The sequence below is a fragment of the Staurois parvus genome, unplaced genomic scaffold (assembly GCF_062004578.1).
Source record: "Staurois parvus isolate SC_StPar_1 unplaced genomic scaffold, SC_StPar_1.0 ptg001384l, whole genome shotgun sequence".
NCBI lineage: Eukaryota > Metazoa > Chordata > Amphibia > Anura > Ranidae > Staurois > Staurois parvus.
Genome location: NW_028319180.1, coordinates 216749 through 241266, shown reverse-complemented (window position 1 = coordinate 241266; position 24518 = coordinate 216749). Strand labels below are relative to the sequence as shown.

Genomic DNA, 24518 nt, shown 5'->3' with positions numbered 1-24518 from the left:
TCTCCCCAGACCCTGCATTCACTATATCCGCTCTCCCCGGACCCTGCATTCACTATATCCGCTCTCCCCGGACCCTGCATTCACTATATCTGCTCTCCCCGGACCCCGCATTCACTATATCCGATCTCCCCAGACCCTGCATTCACTATATCCGCTCTCCCCTGACCCTGCATTCACTATATCCGCTCTCCCCGGACCCTGCATTCACTATATCTGGCTTCCCCGGACCCTGCATTCACTATATCTGGTCTCCCCGGACCCTGCATTCACTATATCCGCTCTCTTCAGACCCTGCATTCACTATATCCGCTCTCCCCGGACCCTGCATTCACTATATCTGCTCTCCCCGGACCCTGCATTCACTATATCTGGTCTCCCTGGACCCCGCATTCACTATATCCGCTCTCCCCGAACCCCGCATTCACTATATCTGCTCTCCCTGGACCCTGCATTCACTTTATCCGCTCTCCCCGAACCCCGCATTCACTATATCTGCTCTCCCTGGACCCTGCATTCACTATATCTGGTCTTTCCGGACCCTGCATTCACTATATCCGCTCTCCCCGGACCCTGCATTCACTATATCCGATCTCCCCGGACTCCGCATTCACTATATCAGATCTCCCCGGACCCTGCATTCACTAAATCTGGTTTCCCCGGACCCTGCATTCACTATATCTGGTCTCCCCGGACCCTGCATTCACTATATCCGCTCCCTTCAGACCCTGCATTCACTATATCCGCTCTCCCCGGACCTTGCATTCACTATATCTGCTCTCCCAGGATCCTGCATTCACTATATCTGGTCTCCCTGGACCTCGCATTCACTATATCTGCTCTCCCCGAACCCGCATTCGCTTTATCCGCTTTCCCTGGACCCTGCATTCACTATATCTGGTCTTTCCGGACCCTGCATTCACTATATCCGCTCTCCCCGGACCCTGCATTCACTATATCCGATCTCCCCGGACTCCGCATTCACTATATCAGATCTCCCCGGACCCTGCATTCACTATATCTGGTCTCCCCGGACCCTGCATTCACTATATCCGCTCCCTTCAGACGCTGCATTCACTATATCCGCTCTCCCCGGACCCTGCATTCACTATATCTGCTCTCCCAGGACCCTGCATTCACTATATCTGGTCTCCCTGGACCCCGCATTCACTATATCCGCTCTCCCCGGACCCCGCATTCACTATATCTGCTCTCCCTGGACCCTGGATTCACTTTATCCGCTTTCCCTGGACCCTGCATTCACTATATCCAATCTCCCCGGACCCCGCATTCACTATATCCGCTCTCCCCGGACCCCGCATTCACTATATCCGCTCTCCCCTGACCCTGCATTCACTATATCCGGTCTCCCCGGACCCTGCATTCACTATATCCGCTCACCCCGGACCCTGCATTCACTATATCCGCTCTCCCCGGACCCTGCATTTACTATATCCGCTCTCCCCGGACCCCGCATTCACTATATCTGATCTCCCCGGACCCTGCATTCACTATATCCGCTCTCCCCGGACCCTGCATTCACTATATCCGCTCTCCCCGGACCCTGCATTCACTAAATCCGCTCTCCCCGGACCCTGCATTCACTATATCTGCTCTCCCCGGACCCTGCATTCACTATATCCGATCTCCCCGGACTCCGCATTCACTATATCAGATCTCCCCGGACCCTGCATTCACTATATCAGATCTCCCCGGACCCTGCATTCACTATATCTGGTTTCCCCGGACCCTGCATTCACTATATCTGGTCTCCCCGGATCCTGCATTCACTATATCCGCTCTCTTCAGACCCTGCATTCACTATATACGCTCTCCCCGGACCCTGCATTCACTATATCTGCTCTCCCAGGACCCTGCATTCACTATATCCGCTCTCCCCGGACCCCGCATTCACTATATCCGATCTCCCTGGACCCTGCATTCACTATATCCGCTCTCCCCGGACCCTGCATTCACTATATCCGGTCTCCCCGGACCCTGCATTCACTATATCCGGTCTCCCCGGACCCTGCATTCACTATATCCGGTCTCCCCGGACCCTGCATTCACTATATCCGCTCTCCCCGGACCCTGCATTCACTATATCCGATCTCCCCGGACTCCGCATTCACTATATCAGATCTCCCCGGACTCCGCATTCACTATATCAGATCTCCCTGGACCCTGCATTCACTATATCCGCTCTCCCCGGACCCTGCATTCACTATATCCGGTCTCCCCGGACCCTGCATTCACTATATCCGGTCTCCCCGGACCCTGCATTCACTATATCCGGTCTCCCCGGACCCTGCATTCACTATATCCGGTCTCCCCGGACCCTGCATTCACTATATCTGCTCTCCCCGGACCCTGCATTCACTATATCCGCTCTCCCCGGACCCTGCATTCACTATATCTGGTCTCCCCGGACCCTGCATTCACTATATCCGCTCTCTTCAGACCCTGCATTCACTATATCTGCTCTCCCAGGACCCTGCAATCACTATATCTGGTCTCCCCGGACCCTGCATTCACTATATCTGCTCTCCCAGGACCCTGCAATCACTATATCTGCTCTCCCAGGACCCTGCAATCACTATATCCGCTCTCCCCGGACCCTGCATTCACTATATCTGGTCTCCCTGGACCCTGCATTCATTATATCCGCTCTCTTCAGACCCTGCATTCACTATATCTGCTATCCCTGGACCCTGCATTCACTATATCCGCTTTCCCTGGACCCTGCATTCACTATATCTGGTCTCCCCGGACCCCGCATTCACTATATCCGCTTTCCCTGGACCCTGCATTCACTATATCCGCTTTCCCTGGACCCTGCATTCACTATATCTGGTCTCTGCGGACCCTTACACAATGCAGAGGATTAACTCCTTAGGTTCCTCAGTGAGTATAACAAGCATGGTTTACTGCATCTACAGACTGATTGTACTGCTGTGGGTTCAGTAACACTTCAACAATATACAGGTAAATGATGGCAGTACGTAGGCTACAAATGAACAATTATATATAATACCCAAGCAACTGTCACCTGTCACAATACATGGGAAACAGACAAGCAACTGCTAAACATACCGTGTAATATATTCAGTACAATATACAGTCAGCGAACGGAAAATTGTGACAATATGTGAACAACCAATGGGTTGTCAGGGCAATATATAGGCTGCCGCAGCAGATCCAATCCCTCCCTTCCCCCCCCCCCCCCCCACTCCCTGCAAAAATCCCTATTACCTTCACCCAGCAAAAATTCCAGGAACAATATCCTCCCCCTTCCTGCTGAGTATCCATGATGGGAAGTGAAGGGAAATCTTCACCCCTTCCAGTCCGGACACTTCCCCCCCCTTCCTGCCCAGGCCAATTTTCAGCTTTCAGCGCTGTCACACTTTGAATGACAATTGCACGGTCATGCAACACTGTAACCATATGAATTATTTAGCATTTTTTTGAGACAGATAAAATTTTATTTTGGTGGTATTTATTCACCGCTGGGATTTAAATTTGTTTTGCTATATAAATGAAAAAGTCCAAAAATTTTGAAAAAAAAGTGTTTTTCTTATAAAATTTTGCAAATAAATAATCTTTCTTCATAAATCTTGGCCAAAAGTTATTCAGTTATCTTTTTATTAAAAAAATAACCCAAATTAGTTTATACCCAAAAATTATAATTTTTCAAAAAATGTTTTTACATTTTTATTTTATTTTTTAATATTATTTGTTTTTTTTTACATACTGTCACCCTAGCAGTACAGTCTCACCATGGTGACACTGTACTACTTGTGGGGGGTGATGAATATTTTTATTTATTTTTTTTACACTGATTGTATTTACACCCATAAAGTCTGTAAAAGCAATCATTTCTCCTTCTCTCTGGCTGCATTCTTGCAGACATTGAGAAATACTGTGTGAGCTGTGATTGGTCACAGCTTGTCACATGGTACAAGGCTGTTGTGAATAGCCCTGTACCATGTGACCTCTGTGATCATTCACAGATTTCACACGTAGTAAGCAATAATGTCAGAAGTGACATCTTGCTTACTACTGTTCATGTGATCACTGATTGGCCAATCGGTGATCACATGATCGGGACCTCACACAGACGTCCCGTACAGCGATCGGTGTTCCGCTGTGTCCAGAAGACACAGCAGGCACCGGATCATACACAAAAATAGTGAAGCGCTAAAACGAATCCCTAAATACGCACACAGTGCATATAATATTAAATGAAAACTATATCTCATAAATAAAATATATCCGTGACATAAAAAAATATATCAATAGAAAACCAAATAAAACCTTTTCTATGCCCCTAAATTATTTCTTTAAATCAAAAAAAATTTATAAAAAATAGAAAATCCATGATAATAAGAATAAACAGTGATGAAAAAATATATATATAAAAAACTGTGTTAATAAAATATATATGTATATATATATATATATATGTGATAATACCAATAATAAATGTGACACCTAACAGAATAAAGGCATATAAATGGTGAATCTCAATCAAATACGTGATTATTGTGAAAAAACCATATATTAAGCTATTACATAAAAAAAATCCACTAAAACTTGTGATGTTTAAATATGAAAAAGTGTCCATAAATGAACAAACACAGTCCATGCAGTAAGGTGAAAACGACACTCAGTGTTCTTCACTTCTAGTGCTCATGAAAAAGAAAGGGAAGAAATCCTCCAATGGCAGCAATGCCTGCTCACCTCCCCAACTCGACCCGCAAAGGGCCACAAGGCTATATCTCTCCTCCAGGTAATCCTTTGCTTCCAAGCAGCTCAGTAAGGAATCACAGGACCTCCTCTCCACCTCCTCTCAAACGTCATATAGGACACAAACAGAGCTTCCCATAGTGTAATACCATTTATTTCAGACACTCCATATAGCAAAAAGTTTCCACTCACATGCGTTTTGTTAGTAAAATGCAATCCTCCTCATTCCCTGGGTGCATTCACATGTACATAGGGAAACCAATATGGTCGCTGTGCTCGGACATCCGTCCCCACGTGACCGGAAATGATGTGTCTCTGGGCTGGGAAAAGGCACCGGATCATGGTGCTGCACGCTCCCAGGGCACCCAGGCTAAAATGGCGGGCGCCGATTATGAACAGCAACCCGCCCCTGCACTGCTCCTGTCCGACCGTTTATATACATGGGCCGGACGGGAAGTGGTTAAAAGAAACTAAGCAGTTTCATATTTTATTGATTTAATATTCTCTTCTGTTTTTAGCATTTTTTTTTTTGGGCAGGGGCGCAAGTAGCTGGCCTTGCCTTGGGCGCAAAATAGTCTAGCACCAGCCCTGCCTGTAGGTACCAGTGATCAGTGGGAGTTTACTTCCACTTTAATGGGACACTGATATTAAAAAATAAAAAAACTTAACATGGTTTTAATACCCCCCCCCCCCCTATCCACTTTGTCCAAAGTGAAAAGTTAAGAGTTTTGGCTTTCTATATAATCACTTTAATGTATAACCGCTCCTAGTCTATGGATCTGTATTAAATGCACAATCATTCTCGTAGAATGATTAAAGAGTAAACGTTCAAAGAAATGCAGAAACAATCAATAATTTATTCTTCCCTTGTACTTGTACCTTGCAGTGCACACTACAGGGACTTACCTTTTCTAACTCATTTATAATGTATCGTTATTGATCGGATTCATCTTGGCTGTATTCTAAGCCCCGTGTACTTCCCAGCTATGGGATTCCCTCCACTCCACAACATCAATTCATTTGTCTCCAAATGTTGGGGTTTGAATTTCTTTTCTAAAAAAAAAAACCCCCAAAGTATTCTACGTGTTCTTCTGCTGAACGTGGTAATGAACCTCTAATGGAAGCTTAACTAGTTTCTGCTCTAGAGAATTTTTTTTTTTTTGTATACATGTAAAAATCTTCAGTTTTGGCAAAAAAATTACTTAACTCCCCCCCCCCCCCCAGAACATTATACAGTATATTTTCTGAGCTCGGGTTCACATACATGCGGTATATTGCATGTGGTTTGCACAGGAACCGCACTGCATTCCTGTGCAAATCACATGCGATTCGTGTGCGGTGCGATTGGAGCCGTACATTTTGTCGCATTTAATCGCACCGCACCAAAAACATGCAGGACCCTTTTTTTGGGTCCGCACTAGAATTGGATTGCACGGGTATTCACACCTATGCGATTTGATTTTGCACATTGCACCACGTTTTGTGGAGCGCTTTCGGGGTGTTGTTAACTTAACCTACACACCCACAGCGGTTTGCATGAACGGGGTGCGATTCTGATGAGGTGCGGAATTAGCACACAAAACGTTGCGAATTCCGCACAGCATCAGTGTGAACCCGGGCTTCAAGCACCCACATGGAAGAAAAATATAGTTGAAATATATTTTTAAAAAAATTCTTCCCAAATATATTGACATATATTTGAAATACAACAATTTTGGTCGTATTCAATATATTTCAATAAACATATATATAAAAATATATATTTTGAAAAAATGTTTTCACATACTTTAATATATAAAAAACGCATTTCAACATGCAGTATATATATATATATATATACTGCATGTTGAAATGCTTTTTTTATATATTACAAAATGTATGGCAAATATTTTTAAAAATATATTTTTTTTTAATATATTATTCAGATTTTCTTTAACATATAAAAAAAGTCACTGAAATGCGTTTTTTATTACAAAATATATGAAAATAATTTTTAATAATACTATACAAAACAAAATTCAAATCTACATTTTTGGAATGCATTTACAAATATATGTAAAAATGACTTTTTTACATGTTAAAAAAAAATCTGCAGAATATATTTAAAAATAATTTGTTTTTAAAAATAGTTTTTTTTAAAAAATATATTCTTCAGATTCTTCTTTCTTTCTTTTTCTTTCTCTTTCTTTCTTTCTTTCTTTCTTTCTTTTTTTCTTTCTTTATAACATTTCTTTCCCTTCTTTCTTTCTTTCTTGCTATATAACATTTCTATCTTTCTTTCTTTCTTTCTTTCTTTCTATATATATATATATATAATTTCGTTCTCTTTCTTTCTTTCTTTCTTTCTTTCTTTCTTTCTTTCTTTCTTTCTTTCTCTGCCTTTCTATATAACATTTCTTTCCCTTTTTTTCTTTCTTTCTTTCTTTCTTTCTTTATAATTTCTCTTTCTTTATAATTTCTTTTTCTTTCTTTCTTTCTTTCTTTCTTTCTTTCTTACATTTCTTTCCCTTTTTTTCTTTCTTTCTTTTTCTTTCTTTCTTTCTTTCCCTTTTCTTTCTTTCTTTCTTTCTTTCCCTTTTCTTTCTTTCTTTCTTTCTTTCTTTCTTTCTTTCTTTCTTTCTTTCTTTCCCTTTTCTTTCTTTCTTTCTTTCTTTCTTTCTTTCTTACATTTCTTTCCCCTTTCTTTCTTTCTTTCCCTTTTCTTTCTTTCTTTCTTTCTTTCTTTCCCTTTTCTTTCTTTCTTTCTTTCTTTCTTTCTTTCTTTCTTTCTTTCTTTCTTTCTTTCTTTCTTTCTTTCTTTCCTTCTTTCTTTCTTTCTTTCTTTCTTTCTTTCTTTCTTTCTTTCTTTCTTTCTTTCTTTCTTTCTTTCCCTTTTCTTTCTTTCTTTCTTTCTTTCTCTTTCTTTCTAAAATTTCTTTCTCTTTCTTTCTCTTTCCTTCTTGCCAAAATTGTAGTATGTCAAATATATGTCAATATATTTGGGAAGAATATTTTTAAAATATATTTCAAATCTATTTTTCCTCCATGTGGGCAGCAGCCCTGTAGAATAAAAAAAGAAGATAGCTGCCATTTTTATTTCACGTGATACCCATTTAAAGCAGTATTAGATCCCGGTCACGCCGATCCCGACTTTGAAATCGTGCGACTTAACGATGAAGTCGCACAATTTCAAAGTCGGATGACATGGCGATTTGAGGTGTGACTTGCAAGCAACCTGACACAGATGTCTATGCAAATCGCACCAAAAGTGGTGCATGCGCTACTTTTGAAATCGTTGCGGCTCTGACCAAGTCGGAACCGCATCAATATGACCGCTGTAATTGCGGAAATCAGGTGTGACTTGCCATGCAATTTGCAAGTCGTATTGTGTGCAAATCGCATGCCAAGTCGCACCCAGTGTGACCGGGGACTTAAAGTCAATTTTGCATGTTTTACAATAAGACTTACCTGTAGGTGCTGTAAATATCTCCTAAACATGCCCCGTTACCTGCGCTCTGAAGGGACGGCATAGTGTGCTGGACCCTCAGAGTTCCGTGCCGCAGCTGAGGGCTCCTACGCGCATGTACAGGAGTGATGTAATTGCGGCTCCAGCCATTCATACACCTGGAGCCTGCAACCCTAGAAGGAAGACCTGGTGAACATGGCGGTGCCGGGGAGCCGTGACAGCGTGGTGCTGGAGGGCTATGTGTGCAGGTACATGCTCAGGTGAGGACACGTGGTGTTATGAGGTTTATGGATGAACAGAGTTTGGACACTTGGCAGCTGGAGCACTTTGCATTTTATTGGGTTAATGGATGGATTTTAGTTGATCAATCACTTATTACTGTTTACATTTGGATTTTCATGAACTGATATAAGATATGCACGTTGGACATTTTTTTTCACTCCGATAGAATATGATTTTTATCAGAAAAATTTTTTCACATGGAATATTTTATATGAATTATTTTTGATATGTATGCATTGATACTATATGCTGTGTTGTTTTTGCACTTTGTATTTAGTTTAGCTTTTCATGTAGAATTTGACATTTAGCACACGGTCCAATAGTAGCGCAGTTGTATCGCACGCATTTCATATTTAGATCTTCTGGCCTTTCAACAATTGCGGCTTGTAATTTAACAAGTAATAGATCCAGTTGGCGCAGACATTTATTACGTGTCCAGGTAAGCAAGGCTTTTTTTCTCAGAGAATAGGTGCAGGAACTCCCCACCTTTCTGAATCACCCCTTGTCTCCTCCCCCTACCCACCTCCAACCACCGTCCCTTGCTTCCACCTCCTACCCACCTCCCAGTACCGCCCCTTTTAGAGAATACAGAGCCAAGTATCATTTGGTGGGGCTAAGTAATTTGTATGTAATGTGTTAATGGTAACAAGACAAGCAGTAAACTACAGTAGATCCCCTGCAGCCAGAAACAATAGATCCCTCACACAGCAATAGACCCCCTCAGCAACAATAGGTCCCTCACACAACAATAGGTCCCTCACACAACAATAGACCCCCTCGGCAACAATAGGTCCCTCACACAACAATAGACCCCCTCAGCAAAAATAGGTCCCTCACACAACAATAGATCCCTCACACAACAATAGATCCCTCACACAACAATAGACCCCCTCAGCAACAATAGGTCCATCACACAACAATAGATCCCCCACACAACAATAGATCTCTCACATGATGATAGACCCCCTCAGCAACAATAGATCCCTCACACAGCAATAGATCCCTCACACCACATTAGATCCCTCACACAATAATAGACCCCCTCAGCAACAATAGATCCAGCACACACTAATAGATCCCATCAGCAACAATAGGTCCCTCACACAACAATATATCCCCCACACAACAATAGATCCCTTACACGACATAAGACCCCCTCAGCAACAATAGACCCCTCACACAACAATAGATCCCTCACACCACATTAGATCCCTTACACCATAAAAGACCCCCTCGTCAACAATAGATCCATCACACAATAATAGATCCCATCAGCAACAATAGATCCCTCACAGAATAATAGATCCCTCACACCACATTAGATCCATCACACAATAATAGACCCCATCAGCAACAATAGACCCATCACACAACAATAGAACCCTCACACAACGAAGACCCCCCCTCGGCAACAATAGATCCCCCGCACAACAATGGACCCCATCATCAACAATAGATCCCTCACACAACAATAGATCCCTCACACAACAATAGATCCCTCGCACAACAATAGACCCAACTCAGCAACAATAGACCCCTCACACAACAATAGATCCCTCACACAACAATAGACCCCCTCAGCAGCAATAGACCCCTCACAACAAAATAACACCCCAGCAACCATAGAACCCCAGCAGCAACAACAGTTCTCCCAGCAACCAGCATAAATACCCACATGGAAGAAAAATATATTTGAAATACATTTTAAAAATATTCTTCCCAAATATATTGACACATATTTGATATGTTACAATTTTGGCCGTATTCAATATATTTCAATACTGTTTCAGTAATTATGTATACACCGTACTTGGCTGATGGCGCTGAAAGCTGGAAAGGACAGAAGTAGTTATCGCTACCACACCACCACTCCAATGACCTCCACTAACTGACAGGTCACGTGCCAAGTGGCTGTGTTGCTGCATTCTGAGCACAGGAGGTCGGCTACTCGGCACAGGAACCATTCAGAAATTGCTTTGCATTTTCTGAATGAATGCAAAGTGTTCTCTGATTGGACTAGGTGGAGAGACCGGCAATGACGTCAAATTGTGTAATGCGATGCAAACGCGGAAAACTCATTAGCAGCACATCTCAACACGATGGGCACGTTAATGGGCATCCATGGTATCTTAAATCTCCTCCATCCTACGCTCCCTCACTCACATCTTTAATCTCTCCCTCTCTACTGGCACATTGCCCTCTCCTCTGAAGCATGCGCACATCACTCCCATACTTAAAAAGCCCTCCCTGGATCCCACCGACCTGAACAACCTCAGACCCATCTCCCTGCCGCCATTTACCTCTAAACTCCTTGAGTGCCTAGTCTATAATCGCCTGAGTTCCCACCTCACCAACAACCACCTCCCCGATCCCCTACAGTCCGGCTTCCCTCCCCTACACTCCACCGAAACCACCTTACTGAAACTCACCAACGACCTGCTAACCGCCAAAGCTAATGGCCATTATTCAGTGCTCCTACTCCTCAACCTCTCTGTGGCTTTTGACACGATCGACCACCCCCTCCTCCTCAAAAAACTACACTCCCTCGGCCTCAGAGACTCTGCTCTCTCCTGGCTCTCTTCCTATCTATCACAATGCTCCTTCAGTGTTACCTATAACACTGCCACCTCCCCCTCACTCCCCCTCTCTGTTGGGGTCCCTCAAGGCTCTGTCCTCGGGCCCCTTCTCTTCTCCATCTACACCTCCTCCCTTGGCCAATTGATACACTCCCACGGCTTTAAGTACCATCTCTATGCTGACGACACGCAATTCTATCTCTCTCGCCTCACCCCCTCAGTCTCCGCCCGAATCACAAGCCTACTGAGCGACATATCAGACTGGATGTCACTCCACTTCCTCAAACTGAACCTTTCCAAAACCGAGCTCCTAGTTTCCCCCCCAGCCCGCGTCCCCTCCCCCCCAACTTCTTCATCACGACCAACAACGCCACCATCAGTCCCTCCCCGCAAGCCAGAGTTCTAGGTGTCATTCTAGACTCTAATCTGACCTTCCAGACCCAAGTCCAATCGCTAACAAATTCACGCAGACTCCACCTCCGAAACATCTCCAAGATACGCACGTTCCTAACTCCAGAAACCACCAAGCAACTCATCCACTCCCTCATCATATCACGACTCGACTACTGCAACTCCCTCCTCACCGGCCTGCCTCACCACAGGCTATCCCCACTTCAGTCTATCCTGAATACTGCGGCCAGACTCATCCACCTTACTAACCGCTCCGTTTCCGCCACCCCCCTCTGCCAATCCCTCCACTGGCTTCCGATTGCCCAACGGATAAAATTCAAAATGCTAACACTGATGTACAAAGCTGTCCACCATACTGCCCCGAACTACATCACCGATCTGATATCCAAATACCACCCAAAACGTACTCTCCACTCCTCACAATACCTCCTACTCTCTAGTTCCCTGGTCTCCTCCTCCCATGCCAGTCTCCAGGACTTCTCCAGGGCTTCCCCCATCCTCTGGAACCCCCTACCCCAATCCATCAGACTATCACCTACTCTCCTCTCCTTTAGGCGCACCCTGAAAACCCATCTCTTCAGGGAAGCCAACCCCACCCTCTGCTATTTGCCGACCTCCTCCACTCTTCCTACCGCTCCATCCCCCATAGCTTTTCCTCCCGTACCACCATCCCCTCCCTCCTAGATTGTAAGCTCCAAAGAGCAGGGCCCTCGAACCCCTCGTGTATCCCATTGTATTGTTATTGTACTGTCTCATGTATTGTCTCCCATTGTAATGTACAGCGCTGAGTGAACTATTGGCCCTTTATAAATACTGTATAATAATAATAAATGTGAACGCACATCTGAACAAACCCTCAGGGCACATTCACTGCCGCTCCTCTGGAAAGTGATCCACGCTCAGGTCGCTTCTCAGAGGTGTTTGACAGACAGTGAGAAGATGTTATTTTGGCTCTTTACTGCGTGCTTTAAACCCTCGGACTGGTGTGCCACCACTGTGCATTGCAGGGCAGTAGTAGTAGTGGTAGTAGTAGCAGGAAGTATAATTCCTGCAGCACTGATGAGGCAAAGAATCGCAGCCGTCGCATATATACATCCCCACATGGAAGGAAAATATATTTTAAAAATATTCTTCCCAAATATATTGACATATATTTGAAATACTTAAATTTTGGCCGTATTCAATATATTTCAATATGTATACACTGTATGTTGGAAAGCGTTTTTTCTATATTACAAAATATCTGAAAAATATTTTTAAAAAAATATTTTTTTTAACCGCATGCCGCCCAGCCAATGTAGATATACGGCGGCAGGGCGGCACTCACAGGCAAAACCACGTTTTAAGACGTGTGTTTTGTAAACAAATAGGGGGCGCGCGCGAGGTGAGCCGCCGCCCTATTTGTCCCGCGGATCACCGCCGCAGATGTCAGTCACCGGGTCACAGCCGCTCCTTAGCGGCTGTTTCCCGGCGATCGGCGGCAAACGGTGACAGAGAGCACAGCTGCAGTAGCTGTGCTGTCTCTCACTTCCCTGACAGCTCGAGGATGAGCTGATCGAGAAAGAACAGTTTCTCTTTCTCAATCAGCCTTGTCCTTCCCAGTACACACCCCGCCCCCTAGTAAAACACTCCCCTCACTCCTATAACCCTTCCCTGCAAAATAAAGTTAACCCCTTCCTCCCCAGTGCCATTAGTACAGTGTCAGTTTTTTTTTTTTTGCACTGATCGCTGTATTAGTGTTTTTGGGGATGTCAGTGACCCCAAGTCAGTACCCCCCAATGTCAAAATGTCTGCCGCAGTCCCGCAGTCCCGCCATAAGTCGCTGCCATAAGTCCCTGATCGCCGCCATTATCAGTATAAAAAAAAACCTAAAAATCCCAGTATCTTTCCCGCCATTTGTAAACGCTATAACTTTCACGTAAACCAATTAATTTACACGTATTGGGTTTTTTTTTTAGCAAATGCATTTCAGAATGCATTTTGGCAGAAATTTATGACTAAATTAGATTTTTGCATTTTTTTTTACTGGACATGTTTTATAGCAAAAAGTCCAAAATATTGTTTTTTTTTCCTCAAAATTGTCAGACTTTTTTATAGCGCAAAAAATAAAAACCGCACAGGCGATCAAATACCACCAAAAAAAAGCTCTATTTATGGGGAAAAAAGGATGTAAATTCATTTATGTACCGTATTGAATGACCGCGCAATTGTCCGTTAAACTAGCGCAGCGCTGTATAGCGAAAAAATGGCGTAAATTGCAGTATCTATACCATAGTTTGTAGACGCTATAACTTCCACACAAAGCAATCAATATACACTTATTGGGATTTTTTTACCAAAAACATGGAGCAGAATACATTTTGGCCTAAATTTATAACCAATTTGAGTTTACTATATATTTTTTATAGCTGAAAGTAAAAAATATTGTTTTTCTTCAAAGTTTTTGGCCTTTTTTTGTTTATAGCGTGAAAAATAAAAAGCGCACAGGTGATCAAATTACACCAAAAGAAAGCTCTATTTGTGTGAAAAAAAGGACGTAAATTTCGTTTGGGTGCAGCATTGCATGACCGCGCAATTATCAGTTGAATTAGTGCAGCGCCGAGTAGCAAAAAGAGGCGTGGTCATTAAGGGGGGTAAATCCTCTGCAGCTCAAGTGGTTAAATATATTCCTCAGATTTTTTTTTAACATATAAAGAAGTCACTGTAACATATATTTGTAAATGCATTCCGAAAAATGTAGATTAAATGTATTTTTAAAGACATACGGTATATTTGAAAATGTATTTTTAAAAATATTTTTCATATATTTTGTAATATATAAAAAATCATTTCAACATACAGTATATATATATATATACATAGTCACATAGTTAGTCTGGCTGAAAAAAGACAAAAGTTCATGCAGTTCAACCATTAAAAAAAAAAAAAGTTATAATCCTATACCCACAGTTGATCCAGAGGAAGGCAAATAAACCCAGCAAAGCACCATCCAATTTGCTCCTGCTGGGAAAACAATTCCTTCCTGATCCCCCGAGAGGCAATTGGATATTCCCTGGATCAACTTTCCCTATAAATGTTATATCCAGTTATATTCTGTGTATCCAAGAAAGAATCCAGGACTTTCCTACAGCAATCCACTGAGCTGGCCACAACCAACTCTTGAGGGAGTCTATTCCACATTCTCACAGCTCTCACTGTGAAGAAACCTTTTATATATAAAATATATTTTGAAATATACTGAATACGGCCAAAACTGTAGTATTTCAAATATATGTCAATATATTTGTGAAGAATATTTTTTAAATATATTAAAAATATATTTTTCTTCCATGTGGATCCCCAGTCACTGCCTTTGCAACTAAAGGGGGAAGGTTGGGGTGTGGTAAAACCACAGTTCAACTATGGAGTTTTAGCGCGCCCCCCCAACCACTAGTGTGAACGAGCCATAATGCAGCCACCACATCTAAGAATTGCTACGCTACAAAATATTACATTTTAGTCTTTTGGGTTGAATTCTGCTTGAACCCTATCAGTAATGGACCCTACAGTCACCAATGACGCCCAGAGAACAGGGAAGGAAGTCGATCACGTGTTCGATTATTCCAAGTGCCATCTTCACCTCCTGAATTAGCTTTTGTCGGCAGTGTGCAGCTGTTGTGTGATTCCTGACACGGCCGCCCATCTCTGGAATTCTGGGGCCATTATTGTACTTAAAACCACCGTTCTCACCAGGTCTATCTATAGAAGACTTGAGATCAAGTGGCCATAAGTTATATTTCGGGAGCTTGACATTCACTGCTGACAAATAATAGATGAGGAATTGTCTTCTCCACACACATGGCGGAGGGAGGATCTTCTCTAAATAACATTTTCCAAAAAAAAAAACAAAAAAAAAAAGGCCCAAATATAGATCACAGTAAGCCCACCGCAAGATTTCTTATTTTTTTATTATTTATTATTTGATTATGTGATTTCTTATTATTTCTTTTTATTAATGATGCAGCAATATATCGGCCACCAAAAATCATCGGCCAAAAATAGCGTTATCAGCGTTTTGCTGATAGAAAAAAAAAAGTGATTTTTTTTTTTGTTTGTTTTTTTAGCTTGTACAGCATATTTAATTTTTTTTTAAATTTTATATATGGTTCATTTTATTTTCTGTCCAATTTTTGTGTGTTACGTTCAATAATAGTTATTTTACGTTACTGGATTGTATTTTTTTACATTCATATTCATTGAAATTCATGACATTAATTAAAAAATAATACAATTATATACAGTACATAAACATATATAACTGTCCATTTCAGTTTTGGGTTCGGTTTTCCGTCAAGAGCTGAATTTTCTGGTTTACATTTCGTTCCAGAATTTTCATTTCGGTGCACCACTAATTTTTATCATTCTTCTCTATTTTGATACTTTTTAAACTACTTTTTTGATACCTTTTATAATCTCTCTGTTTTGATACTTTTTCTTTTTTTTTTTATACTTTTTATACTACTTTTTTGATACCGTTTACAATTTCTCTGTTTTGATACTTTTTATACTTTTTCCGTTTTTGTATACTTTTTATACTTTCTTTTTTTTTTCTTTTTTCTCCTTTTTGATACTTTTTTAATTTATTTCTTTTTTGATACTTTTAAACTTTTTCTTTTTTGATACTTTTTAAAATTTTTCTTTTTTTTATACTTTTATACTTTTTCTTTTTTTAGACTTTTTATCAAAAGTATAAAAAATACATTTGATTAAAAAAAAATTGTTATTTTTTTGATATTTTTTAAAATATTTCTTTTTTTGATACTTTTATACTTTTTCTTTTTTGATACTTTTGATACTTTTTCTCTTTTTTGATACATTTTTAAACTACTTTTTTGATACCTTTTATCATTTCTCTCTGTTTTGATACTTTATTTTTTTTAATACTTTTTAAACAATTTTTTTCATACCTTTTACAAATTTTCTCTGTCTTGATACTTTTTATACTTTTTCTGTTTTTGTATACTTTTTATACTTTTTCCTTTTTTTTTTCTTTTTTTATACTTTTTAAAAAAAATTTCTTTTTTGATACTTTTTAAAATTTTTCTTTTTTGATACTTTTTAAAATATTTCTTTTTTTGATACTTTTTCTTTTTTTTATACTTTTGATACTTTTTCTCTTTTTTGATACTTTTTAAACTACTTTTTTGATACCTTTTTTGTCTTTCTTAAAATTTCTCTCTTTTTTTGATATTTTTTTAATTTCTCTCTGTTTTGATACTTTTTAAACTTTTTCTTTTTTGATACTTTTATACTTTTTCTTTTTTGATACTTTATACTTTTTCTCTTTTTTTCTACTTTATTACTTTTTCTCATTTTTGATACTTTTTAGACTTTTTCACTTTTTTGATACAGTTGAGCGTGGAATATTTAGTAGCCAGGAAATGTCACGGATGGACTTATTGCACAGGTGACCACCTATCACGGGACCACGCTTGGAGTCACTGAGCTCCTGAGAGCGACCCATTCTTTCACCAATGTTTGTAGAAGCCGTCTGCATGCCTAGGGGCTTGATTGTATACACCTGTGTCCATGGAGGGGATTGGAACACCTGAATCACATGATTTGGAGGGCGGGGCCAATACATTTGGCAATATAGTGTAGGTAAAGGTGGGAATACACGATTAGAAAATTGACTGATCGGTCATCCGACGACTGAGAGGCCTTTGTTCGTTGCTCAAAATCGTGGTCCACATTAACCAATCTAAAAAAAATCGTTCGTCGGGCAATACGTAGTGTTGATGTCTCCCGTACAAGTGGAAGTGATGCGGTGTGCGTGTGACCTTGTAGCCACGCCCTTCCGGCCAGAACAATCGATATACACAACAATGACCGGCAATGAGTATAATATCGTTTATTACATGACCTATATACATAAATAGTGATACATAAAATATAATCTGCACAATTCTGGTTTCATCATCTCATTCGGCCGATCTCCTTTTAACATTTGGATTTTTTGTTCGTGTTTATGAAGATTCCTCGGACATAAACATCCGGGTCATCTTCTGTTTCGGCTCATGCGTGATAGCGCTTGATAGATTTTTTTCGTATGACCGTCATACCACCGCATAGAAAATCAGTCGTTCGTATGCCAAACTACATTTTTCACTGTTGTTCAACCGGATTTTTTCGTTCACAATATCGTTATCGGTTAAAACATCCCGCTCATCAATGAAGAGAAAATCGTTTGATCAGCTGCTCCGCTAAATTTTTCGTACGATTTTCTTATCGTGTGTACGGGGCATAAAGCTGGACATACACATATGGATTTTCAGTTTCAAGAATATTCCTTTGATTTTCTAATCGTTAGTGGGGGTCATATCGATGTTTGTTTTCAACAGCAGTGATGGGAAAATTCAAAGGGGCAGGAAGGAAAACTTTTGTCGATCAAATAAATTTTTAACCAGTGGATGTGGTTATCGTTCAGAAATGACATTCATTTTAAACTCGAATGTTAAAAGCAAAAGACAATTTTCGAACGACATTCGTCCATTTACCGAATGTTCAAAGAATTTTCGTACGAATATTCTCATCCAAAAATTATCAGCCAAAATTAGGGTTATTGGCATTTTGCTGATAGAAAAAAGACAAAAAAACAAAAATTCTTTTCTGTCTGGTCCACTTAAAGGGGGCTTCCTGAAGATCCTTGGTCATTATATGATTTAACACATTGCGCTTTTACTATGCGCATCTGGTGAGTGCGCATTTTTTATCGATTCCCTGCACGGATTAAAGTCACATGGAATAATTTGACACCACCTGTGCAACAGGATTTGTGTGCAGAACAGTTTTTTGACCGGTGTTTGTCAGACCCTCACCATCATATGAACACTTTCTTTGCTTTATGACTTTCACAGCCGCACTTGTTTAATTGCGCTCATTGCAGCGCTTCATTCACTCCTGTGTTATCACTTGTATTTAATATCTTCATATTAATAATATTTTGAGTATTGCACTTTTATATATTAATTTTTTCAGCGCTGCACCCATTTTTGTTTATGTTTTATATAAGGTCTTGGGTTCCTGTTTAGTGCATTTGCTGCTGACCTCATCAGAGTCTCGAGAGCTCGCTGTTCTTGTATTCATTATTAAGAAATAAAAAAAGGTGCCGAAAATGCTGATTTTGCTTTTTTTTGTTTTTGTTTTCTTTTTTAGCTTGTACAGCATATTTCAGTTTTTTTTTTATTTTATATATATTTCATTTTATTTTCTATCCATTTTTTGTGTGTTACTTTCAATACAAATCTACACAGGTACGGCCAGCTTAAGTACACACATGAAAGCAACAGGATGTATAATTCCTGTCACACTGATGAGGCAAAGAATCGCAGCCGTCACATGTATACATCCCCACATGGAAGAAAAATATATTTTAAAAATATTCTTCCCAAATATATTGACATATATTTGAAATATTACAATTTTGTCCATGTTCAATATATATCAATATATATATATATATATATATATATATATATATATGTACTATATGGTGAAGTGCATTTTTTTTATATTACAAAATATATGAAAAATATTTTTAAACATTTTTTTTTAAATATAATCTTCAGATTCAGAATAAAAAAGTCACTTTAACATATATTTGTAAATGCATTCCAAAAATGTAGATTAAATGTATTTTTAAAGACATACGGTATATTTGAAAATGTATTTGTAAAAATAATTTTCATATATTTTGTAATATATAAAAAAAACGCATTTGAACATACAGTATATATATTAGATTGTAAGCTTCAAGGATCAGGGCCCTCCTAACCAGGTGCGGACTGACCATTTGGAAACTCGGGCACTGCCTGAGGGCCCGGGGTCAGTAGGGGGCCCCATGAGATGCCCCTGGTACCTTTTTCATAGGCTTTTTAGAGTTTGGGCAAGGACACAGGGGCCCTATGATCCCCAATTGCCCGGGGGCCCCATGAGTTGTCAGTCCGCCCCTGCTCCTAACCCACTTGTATTGAACTGTATTGTTGCTGTATTGTCGCTCATATGTAAAGCGCTGAGCGAACTGTTGGCGCTATATAAATCCTGTATAATAATAATAATATTGGCAACAATTTGAACATAATAAACTGACTCAACTTCAAAACTTCGCAAAAAATTAAGTGAGAGGTAAAAATAAAACAACAATTTGCTACCTTTTTTTTGTTCATTATTTTAGTGAAGTTAATTGCATCACCAAAATTAATCAAGAGGGTGAAATTATTCTTAAAATATTTACTTATGGTGAAGCCCACACTCAGTTAAAGAAAAAACTGCAATCTTCCTGATGACACGGGAGTATACGGTCGGATTGGCTACACGAATCATTGCCGGTGAACCTGATCAGTGACAGGTCTGGCATATACTGTTTACTTTGGCCGAATGTCAATGGTCATGTCTGTCCGGCTCTCTTTAATAAATGAGTGGCCGCCCTAGGTAAACATCAGAGTAAATTAGGAGACACGCCGCCGCCTGATGACTTATTGCCAAAACATGGAAAAGTGATCCACCATCGCATCAGCATCTTATAGACAAAACAAAATCAAAGTTGTCTACCGCTGACCTATGACGCCAACCACTGGTAATATCTTTTTATAGCAAAAAAAAATTATCTCACCTGGTCTATAAAATACTTCACTTTGCCTTTTTGCGCCTTTCTCCTATTTTTCTTTCAATAAGTTTTATTGAGTGTATAGTGTACATTCACATCAGTCCCTGCCCTCGAGAGCTTACAATCTAATGTCATACATACATACATAGCGGGGGCGGCATGACCATTCGAGCAGTCGAGCACTCAGGGTCAGTAAGGGCCACATGAAATGTCCCTGGTACCTTTTTGTAGGCTTTTTTGGGTGTGGTTTGAGTGTGGGCCAGGACACAGGGGCCCCATGCCCCCAAGCAATATATATATATATATATATATATATATGTATATATATATATACATATATATATATACAGTTGTGTTCAAAATAATAGCAGTCAGACATCACTAACCGGATCAATCACTGTTTTTGGTGGAAATGATATTTCTACATGGCAAATAATTTCCTAGCAGGTGTAGTAGAGTAATAGAAATCCAACAGACCCAACAGTCATGACATGCATGCTGCAGATTCTGTGTCATTGAATCACTCATTGAAAGGGGCGTGTTCAAAATAATAGCAGTGTGGAGTTCTATTAGTGAGGTCATTCATTCTTTGAAAAACAGGTGGCAATTATTGCCCTTATTTAAGGAAGGAAGGCAGCAAATGTAGGACATGCTGGTTACAGTGCATTTGTCTCTGAAATTCTGAGGAAAATGGGTCGTTCCAGACATTGCTCAGAAGAACAGCGTACCTTGATTAAAAAGTTGATTGAAGAGGGTAAAACATATAAAGAAGTGCAGAAAATGATCTGCTGCTCAGCTAAAATGATCGCAAATGCTTTAAAATGGCAACCAAAACCTGAAAGACGTGGAAGAAAGCGAAAAACTATCATTGGAATGGATAGAAGAATAGCCAAAATGGCGCGGACTCAGCCAACAATCAGCTCCAGGAAGATGAAAGGTGTAAAGTTCCCTGTGAGGACTGTTACAATTAGAAGACGCCTATGTGAAGCCAAGCTATCTGCAAGAAGTCCCCGCAAAGTCCCACTGTTGGGAAAAAGACGTGCTGAAGAGGTTACAATTTGCCAAAGAGCACATTGACTGGCCTAAAGAGAAATGGCGCAACATTTTGTGGACTGATGAAAGTAAGATTGTTCTTTTTGGGTCTAGTGGGCGGAGACAGTTTGTCAGACGACCCCCAAACACTGAATTCAAGCCACAGTACACTGTGAAGACAGTGAAGCATGGTGGTGTAAGCATCATGATATGGGGATGTTTCTCATACTACGGTGTTGGGCCTATTTATCGCATACCAGGGATCATGGATCAGTTTGAATACATCAGAATACTTGAAGAGGTCATGCTGCCTTATGCTGAAGAGGAAATGCCCTTGAAATGGGTGTTCCAACAAGACAACGACCCCAAACACACCAGTAAACGTGCAACATCTTGGTTCCAGACCAACAAGATGGACGTTATGGAGTGGCCAGCCCAATCCCCGGATCTTAATCCAATAGAAAACTTGTGGGGTGACATCAAAAATGCCGTTTCTGAGGCAAAACCAAGAAATAGAGAAGAACTGTGGAATGTCGTCCAATCATCCTGGGCTGGAATACCTGATCACAGGGGCCAGAAGTTGGGGGACTCCATGCAACACAGATGTACAGCAGTTCTCAGAAACAGTGCGACTACAACCAAATATTCATGAAGTCATTCAAAGGAAAGCAAAATCTTCAAACATTTTTCAGTTTATATAGTGAATGTTTGAGTTTGTAAAGAAGAATACAAACACTGCGATTTTTTTTAACCGTCTAATATTCACTTTTCTTCCATTTTTTTAGAGGAACAACACAAATTTGATCTATTTTTCTTCATGTTTTGATTTGGAATAGAATGTGTCGTGTTCCCAATGCATTTGTGTGGATGGAAATAAAAGCTATTAGAAGGATTTTGAGCTTTATTCACTTTTTTCAACACACTGCTATTATTTTAAACACAACTGTATATATATATATATATATATACAGTATATAAGAGAACTCAAAAACATCCCATCATGGTGTTATTGATCTCAAGGTCTACGCGTTTCATGGATATTCCTTTTCTTCAGGATCTAGGATGTGTTCTCATATAGATCCTCAAGATGGTATCAATCCATCTATGAGAATGCTCAAGATGGTATCAGTCTTTGATAGATACAATTTAATCCATGATCATGCAACGTATGCTACATTTTGTTACTTTTGTGGTCCTTTTAATTTTTTTTTATACCATGCGTCTGTCTTTGTAAGTATAGCTCTCCCTCCCGAAGGAGTTTAAGTTCCCTAGGGTCCTGTGGTACCCACAGCCAGGCACATAATCACAGTCACAATCATAGTGTCAGTCTTTGGTTTAGATACACTGTAATCCATTACCATGCAAAGTATGCTACAAATGTTTCAACTTTTGTGGTTATTATTACAATGTATATTAAAATCTTCCATACATAAAAATTAAAACCGCTAGATCATTAAATTGTCTATATATTAAAACTCAGAAAGATCCCATCATGGTGTTATTTATTAATGGTCTACACATTTCATGGATATTCCTCTTCTTCAGGATCCGGGACGTGTTCTCATATAGATCCTCAAGATAGTATCAGTCCATCTATGAGATTGCTCAAGATAGTATCAGTCCATTTATGAGATTGCTCAAGATAGTATCAGTCCATCTATGAGATTGCTCAAGATAGTATCAGTCCATTTATGAGATTGCTCAAGATAGTATCAGTCCATCTATGAGATTGCTCAAGATAGTATCAGTCCATCTTTGAGATTGCTCGAGATAGTATCAGTCCATCTATGAGATTGCTCGAGATAGTATCAGTCCATCTTTGAGATTGCTCGAGATAGTATCAGTCCATCTATGAGATTGCTCAAGATAGTATCAGTCCATCTATGAGATTGCTCAAGATAGTATCAGTCCATCTATGAGATTGCTCAAGATAGTATCAGTCCATCTATGAGATTGCTCAAGATAGTATCAGTCCATCTATGAGATTGCTCAAGATAGTATCAGTCCATCTTTGAGATTGCTCGAGATAGTATCAGTCCATCTATGAGATTGCTCAAGATAGTATCAGTCCATCCGTGAGATTGCTCAAGATAGTATCAGTCCATCCGTGAGATTGCTCAAGATAGTATCAGTCCATCTATGAGATTGCTCGAGATAGTATCAGTCCATCTATGAGATTGCTCAAGATAGTATCAGTCCATCTATGAGATTGCTCAAGATAGTATCAGTCCATCCGTGAGATTGCTCAAGATAGTATCAGTCCATCCGTGAGATTGCTCAAGATAGTATCAGTCTTTGGTTTAGATACACTTTAATCCATTACTATACAAAATATGGTACATATTTTTTTTAACTTTTGTGGTTATTATTACAATTTACAGGCGTACCTCGGTTTACGAATGCTTCAATTAACGTAGTTTTTGGTTTCCGAATGAAAATCCATTGAAAATAATGCCTGTTTACAAATTTTTTTCGCAATACGAACGGATTCATTGCATTTACGAATGTTTTTTTAATCATGTCCCTGTACAGTATGCCTTTAAAGTGCACTTTATAAAGAGTTTTGAACAGATAAAACTTTTTTTGACTTTTTTCTGACCTCCGGAACAGATTAATTGGTTTTCCATGCATTTACAAATTTTTTATTTTATCATGTCCCTTTATGCCTTTAACCATTTCAATACCGTGCAATTTTACACCTTCCTGCCCAGGCCATTTTTCAGGTTTCAGCGCTCTCACACTTTGAATGACAATTGCGCGGTCATACAACATTGTACCCAAACTAAAATTTTATCATTTTCTTCACACAACTAGAGCTTTCTTTTGGTGGTATTTAATCACCGCTGGGGTTTTTATTTTTTGCTAAATTAACAAAAAAAGACCAAAAATTTTGAAAAAAAAACACATTTTTCTTTGTTTCTGTTATAAAAGTTTACAAATAAATAATTGTTCTTCATAAATTTAGGCCGAGATGTATTCTGCTACATGTCTTTGGTGAAAATAACCCAAATTAGGATGTATTTTTTAGTTTGTAGGAAAGTTATAGAGTTCACAAACTATGGTATAGATCTGAAAATTGATCAATCCTGAAGTACTGACAGCCAATCTAATTTCTTGAGGTCCAAGAATGTCAGAACAGTACAGATATCCCCCAAATGACCCCTTTTTGCAGAGTAGACAGTCCGACGTACTTCATAAGAGGCATGGCGAGTTTTTTGAAGTTGCATTTTTATGTCATAATTTTTCGGAAAATGAAAAAATTAAAAAAATTATTTTCACTATTTTTTTTTTTTACATACTGTCACCTGTGCAGTACAGCATCATCATATAACTGGCATGGCGGTTAACAGGGACACTGACTGGTGACAGTATGAAAAAAAATATA

General features: G+C 39.8%; 1 protein-coding gene across 2 annotated transcripts in view; it reads left to right on the top strand.

Annotated features, from left to right (window-relative positions):
• The window catches only part of CILP (cartilage intermediate layer protein), a 172668-nt gene that overhangs the window by 86614 nt on the left and 61536 nt on the right, over positions 1 to 24518 (top strand). The window lies entirely within an intron of this gene.